Source organism: Callospermophilus lateralis, chromosome 4 (genome assembly GCF_048772815.1).
Source record: "Callospermophilus lateralis isolate mCalLat2 chromosome 4, mCalLat2.hap1, whole genome shotgun sequence".
NCBI classification, from domain to species: Eukaryota; Metazoa; Chordata; class Mammalia; order Rodentia; family Sciuridae; genus Callospermophilus; species Callospermophilus lateralis.
The window spans coordinates 124,075,039-124,082,064 of NC_135308.1; the positions used below are offsets into that span (position 1 = coordinate 124,075,039).

Genomic DNA, 7,026 nt, shown 5'->3' on the forward strand with positions numbered 1-7,026 from the left:
CATGCATATTCTATTGTTACCAGACAGAAGGGACAAGAAGGTGGAGAGCAAGTAAAATTGGCTACTGAGACATTGTTCTCAAGTAATTGAATATTTCAAAAAAACTTTTACAAAAGAATTACAACAATGTGAACACATTGCTGAGGTTCTCCCTAGGATTTGGAAAGTTGTCTACCAGTAAGAGTTTCGAATACAAGCTTCATCATCCTTCCAGGAAATTTGCCTTTAGGTCCTGAATTATGAACTGAATGTTTGTGTTCTCTCAAAATTTACAGATTGAAACTCTAGCCCTAAAAGGGATGGTATTTGAAAGTGTGGAATTTTGGTGGTAATTAAGTTTAGATGAGATCATGAGGTTGTGTCCTTGTGATGAAATAGGGAATGATTTTTCAGAAAGGGAAGGAGAAGAGGAGGCATGAATCTCTCCCTTTCATTCTCTACATGAACCCAGAAACATTATGTGAGAACCTAAACAGGAGGAGGTTCCTAACCAAGATGGTGATCATTCTGGCATCTGGATCTCAGGTATTCAACCTGTAGAAAAGAGAGAAAAATGTTTGCTCTTTAAGTCACCCAGGCTATAGTACTTGGTTATTGTGACCCAAACTGAGACATCATATACAATGTTTTTAAGCATCTCATCGTTTATTTTAAATTTGTGTGTGTGCACCCATGTGTGGTGGCCATTTACATTAATATTATAGGAAACCATCTTATTCCTTTATTGTCTACTGTATTAATAGATATGACAACTTACATTCCTTGGCTAGTTCTCACTTGGAGGTAATATGTTCCTCATTGATCTCATCGCTATGGTAGTTGCTTCTACCCCTTGTCACATCTTGGAAGCCATAAAGTTTTCACCAGAATTTAGTAGTTCACAGAATGCATTATAAGGGAAGTTTCAACTGAGTACTTGTGGGCTTCAATAATACCCCTTATTTCAGCATTTTTCTTATCTGAAGTCCTTTACCTAATTTTGAAAAGCTAAAATATTTTTATTAAACTGTCAGATAAAATTGAAGTATATTTCATTAGCTTATTAATAAATTCACTACCTCATTCACAGTTATCATTTTTTGTGGTGAGGACACTTAAATCTTTGTATTTTTTTAATAATACAATATGTCATTATTAACTACAATCATAATACTATACAATAGATTTCACAAACTCTAGTTCTCCTATCTACCTATAATTATTGATTTATTGACCAAAAAATCCCCGAGCTTCGAACCTCTTCAGCCTCTTGTAACCACACTCTCTCTACTTCTGTCAGATCAACTTTTTTAGATTTCACATATAAGTGACTTACATATTTTGTTTTTTTGTGTCTGGTCTCTTCCACTTAATGGTCCTCAGGTTCTTTCTTGTTGTCTTAAGCTCCATAAAGTCTCCATTGTTGAGGGCAATTAGCATTGCATAATTATGAATATTCTACTTTTTCTTTCTTCTCGTACTACTGTATTGGTTTCTCCTGAGAGTACTTTCTTTATAAATCACTTGCAAGTTCACCTCTATCACATAGTTTTCTTCTTGGGAACTTGAACTAAGACAATGTACTATCAACTATTTAACTAACATTTTGATCTCAACTAACAACAGAATTGTTTCCTTTTATGACCACAATTTTCCAAAGCTTTTGATCTAGGTTAGCATACATTTACTATTATAGAACACACACACACACAAACACACACACACACACACCCCATAGCTGAACCTGTAAGCATGGATTATGTCAGTTTTCTATTGTCAATCCAATTATAGCAGTTTCTTGACTAACATAATTACTCAAGAATGTTAGAGAATCAATCATTTTTATATCACTAATTGTGAGAAACTAAATATAGTTACTAAAGGAGAACAGTATCTATTGCAAGATTTTTTTTTATCTTATTCTCTCTCTCTCTCTCTCTCTCTTTCATCTACTTGCTGCAGCAAGCAGATAGCTAGTATGGTGTGTACTTCTGAAATTACAGAATAAAAAGTCTAATTGGTTTATGAACATTTTATTGTTGTCCCTATTTTAAGGCTACTAATTAAGAAATCAACAATATCACCAATTGCTGACTTGGTTCAGTAGTTTAGCTACCTAAGATTGGCAGCTTGGTCATCTATGCTGCTATCAGGCTGAAAACCTAAATGCAATTGGCTATATACCAAGTGTCAAAATTTTCTCTTAGACACATATATTTTTATCCTGTTTTTAAATCCTCATATTTCAGTATTTTCTAAAGTGAGTGGTTGATAAATGACAGGTAGGAAGGAAGGTTGAAGTAGCCATGCTACAGAAGAACATCTGAAGAGTACTTTATTTTGTAGTCACAGCTAGAAAAATCATAGTTATTTATTTTGAGTATCTGCTATCCCCAGAAAACAATGTGCAAGGTAATAAGAAGTGGGAGAAGATGATTTTTTCCTTGGGAAAAATTTGAGCCATATTTTAATGGTTCCTTTTCTTCTTTGTTCTCTTCCTCTCTGACATCTACCTTGAGATGCAACACACACACTAATGAATCCATCAAAATTTTGATTCTCCACATAATTTCTCGTAAAATCACTTAATCCATTTATTCTTACACCAAATATTATTCTTCCATTTCTGATGTGCCTTGCCCTCCAACCTCCTCAATGACTTTCAAGATCATCACTGCTCTGTTATAATTTTTCCAGCTTTATTTCTTATTTTCTTCAGAAACTTTCCTAAGGAGAATTATCCAATTATTGTTTTATTGTAAGGCAGACAATTGATCATTCTTGCAAAGTTTATATTGAGAATACTAAGAATTTAAATAGGTGAGTTAGCCATATGTTTTTCCTGCTTTTGCTAAAACAATCTCTACTGTGATAACTTCTATAAAGTTAAAATTATAAAATTAAATGAATAATTTTAATTTATAATTATTATCATCTCAAAATATAATAAAAATTCATTAAAGAATGAAATAAAAATACTCTTCTAGAAAAATAATTGGGCCAATTGATGCTCAACATTAGTCATTAGGAAAATTTTAAAAAATGAAATATCATTGTATACAACATGGAATGACTTACATTTAAAATACTGTCATTACCAAGATTTGGTAAGGGCATTGAACCACAAAACTTTCATACATTCCTGGAGGTCAAATACAATGGAATGACCACTATGGAAAACTGATTTGCAACATCTTACAAAGAGAAACGTATACCTTATGGCTTAGCAATTCCATTCCCAGGTATTTTCAAAATATGGATAAAATATTTGCTTGAAAAGGGTTTTCATCATAATGGACATAAAAATCTTACTGAAAACAGCTCCAAATCAGAGCAAGCTTATTGTCCATTAATAGGAAATTCAGAAGCACAAATGGTCAAAACCATCCAACAACAGTGATGGTTCTCAAAATACATGATGAGTAAAAGGAAGATATATGAAAGAACATATACACTTAACTATTGTATTTACATGAAATACTTAAATAACTATAATCAGATCATGAGAACAGTGGTGCCTCTGGGTTGATAACAACTTCAAACTGTCCCTGGAAAACCTTCAGGGATGATAGACATGTCCCATATCCTGAGCCACAAACCAGTTATAATTTCTTAAACTTATGAAACTGCACTTTAGATATTAGCCTTAAGATAAAGGACATTAAAATTGGAAGAAAGATTTGAAACAATTTTATGCAGGTGCTAGCGAGACCCTTTATATGTGGTACCTATTTCATCCTTACAGCAGTTCATCGAAATATACGTTCTACTTTTTTGATACAATGAAAAAGATAGCATAGATCAGAGGCATTAATCTATTTGACTAACTTACATAGAACAAATGTAAGAGCAAGTATTGAAAATGAATTACAATTTTGAAAAAAACAAGGAAATTTAAAAATTTAAAAAGGAAGGTTAAAAATGTGACAAACATTGCAAACTTTTTATTAAAATTTTAAATTTTACAATTTAAAATAAACACAAAAATACTAAAACTGGCATTGTGGAAATAGGAAATATATAATTAATTTTTAAAAACTACAATAAATAGGAGAAAATTCACTGTTCATTGTGAGAGAATAAAATATGAAGAAATGAAATTTATAATATTAAGAGAAAGAAATACTGCAGAACACTAGAGGGAAGCTATTAAGAGAGAGAAACAGCAAGCAATGTGATTGAGTGAATTGAGCATAAATATCTCAAAACAGGCTACAACTCACTCTGTATGTGATTTTTGGTAAGCCATTTAACCTTTGCCTTATTTTTCTCACATGTAAAAAGTAGAAGTTCTAATAATGACTTTCCTTACAAGACTGTAGGGAGGATTAATTAGGTAATGTTCTCTAGGAGCTTTGAAGATTAAATGCCTCAAATAAGCACTAAACATAAAACACAAAACCAAAGAGATGCTGTCAGAAATTACACAAATCAGAGAGATGAAAGGAGAAAAAGACACTTCTAACAGAGATGGAGGTAAAGGTCTAGAAAGATAGGAGGGAGCAGGGTATTAGTTTGGGAAAAAATGAACTTCAAACAAGCACACACATGAAACCAAACATATTTTAAATGATGCTGATATGTATTAATTTATTCAGAATATAACTTTCTGAAAATGTTACAGCAACATTATTTGTGTGCTCCCCAAGCCCCTCACACACACACACACACAAATCTGTGAATATTTTCTTTGCAAGGTCACAGAATGTGCTATATTCATCATATTTATCACTTCCCAAGCTGTCTCATTCATTTTTGTGAAATCTGCCTTCGGATGTCACATGCCAATCCAATGTGAGACCTATGTTCCTAGATTCTGCTTCTCCCTATCTTCTACTTGAGATGTGTGAGATTCACAAAGTCAGTCCAGAATAAGATTGATAAGACTCAGTGACCACAAATGGCTTCAATGAACTGTGAAATGGGAAAATGAGCTGGACTCCAGGAAAAAAAAATAATAAAAAATGTTGGATATATAAGGGAGCTAGGGCTTGTTACTGTAGAAAAATTTACTTTATAATTTCCTCAAATCAAATGAGAAATTCAAAGAGGAAAAATCAGGATATTTAACAGAAGGTACAACATGAACTGCAGGTACTACATGGGTTTCAAGTAGAAGCAGCATCTTTAATAATAGATACTCCCATGGACACTGACCAGTCAGAAGAGCTGATAGCAATAAAGAAACTGGTACACGTGCAGTGTCAGTCCTGAGTAGCACTCGTGGTGAGCAAAACTGTGAGATGTTGAGTTTTATCTCCAGCACCTCCTTCTTTCGTCTTCCATGAATGACATTTGCCCCTAGGTTTCATACACCTGGTCTCTGATTAGTATTCTGCTACCTTGATGCTTTTCAGTGTTCTTTCAGGCTCACTCGCTGTATCATTTTTCTGATTCTGGCTCACTGGTCCACATTATGATTTGGCATCTTAATGTCATCAAAATTCGAATTTCTTCTTGTCTGATCTGATAAAGCTAATAAACCAAGATATTGGAAAAGGAACACATTGGTGAGCCACTCCTTTCATTGCTTTCATTGTTCATCAAAAACTATGTTCAAATAGATAACTATATTGCAGCTGAAGTACAATGAAATAATCCCATGGGACTCACTTAAAATAGGAATTTTTGAAGGATTTTGGCAGGTACTTTGGGGTACCAGATTAATCTAGCATCCCTTAAATAAAATGGTTTCTTTATATATTGGGTTTATTTCTCCGTAAGATGAACTGTGAAATAATTCTAATAAAAACATCACTTAATTGGGTCTAAATGCTTAGACTAACATTTTGTGAATCTTTCCCTGATCTTCAACTTCTTTTGAAACCCACTCTGCAGTTATTTAGGAATTTCCTTTTTTTTTTTTTTTTTAATATCGGAAACCACTCAGACTGTGTTCTCTCCCTCTTAATCTCTGAAGAGAATTAAGAAGGATCATCAATGGCAAAAGGCAGTTGCAGTAACCCAACACCTAGAACCAGCTTCATGCTCAGGAGAGAACACTCAACTTCTCCTTGCAGTTTCCAGTAATCTACCCAATCAGAGAAACATCTCTAGTAACATACTATAAAAATGATCCCTGAAAGTATAGTATTATTTAGGCACTTTCTGACACTGTCTTCTTAATAGCAAATAATAATATCATGTCTTATTTATCATGGATCATCATGGATTGCAAGTAATAATATAATTTTTGATTCATTCCATGGAGCTAAAGAAGATATATCAGATAAGGCAACTGACTCCATAATAATACAGTATAGTCCTCTATTAAATATTTTTAAAAATAGTGTTCTTTTTAATATCTTTATTTTGTTTATTTATTGTTATGTGGTGCTGAGGATTGAACTCAGAGCCTCACACATGCTAAGCAAGCACTACAACACTGAGCTACAACCTCAGACCTTAATTTTTTTTATTTTTTTAATGTTTTGATGACACAATGAATAAAGGATGTAAGTGAAGAAAATATGGCCATTTGGGAAATTCTCTCTCGGTTTTGTCCAAACCAAATTAGAATGTTATTTAGATGGTCTCCCAAATCATTGATGGGAACTCACACACCTTCTAAGACTCCCATTGCATGCTAAAACTCAAATATCTAGTTTTCAACTGAAAGTTTTCAAGGGTCTGGGATCAAATGCAGTCTTCATCTTTATTGGTTTTAGAAGCTGCCCAGGGCAGGCATTTTAGTCAAAGTAGATTTTTGCCATTTCTTCCATATGTCATTAAATTTCTCACACTTTGTTATATTTTTAGTACAGTTACCACATTCTCCCTCTCATATACCTGTCCAGATTTATGTTTGCAGTGCTCTTGTGAAACATTTCCCACCCCCCTTAATGCACTTTGCACATCTATTTTGGGTTATTTGTGGTTTATTTCTATTGTGGGAAAGGGACATGCCATATTCATGTTTGTGCAACCTTCATCTGTGGAGAAATGCCTGTGACATGGCCTCTCTTGTGGCCAACATTGTGCAGTCCTCTCAGTAATTCTCTTCATCAGACTTTAAGGAATGAAGATATTAAACCAACTTCTGCTTTA

The 7,026-nt window shown here is 33.4% G+C and overlaps 1 non-coding gene across 1 annotated transcript; it reads right to left on the bottom strand.

Annotated features, from left to right (window-relative positions):
- Positions 1–5,860: 5,860 nt before the first annotated feature.
- On the bottom strand, positions 5,861–6,074 carry LOC143398770 (small nucleolar RNA U3). The gene has a single exon (XR_013091356.1). It is a non-coding gene; the product is annotated as a small nucleolar RNA U3 (small nucleolar RNA).
- Positions 6,075–7,026: the final 952 nt, after the last annotated feature.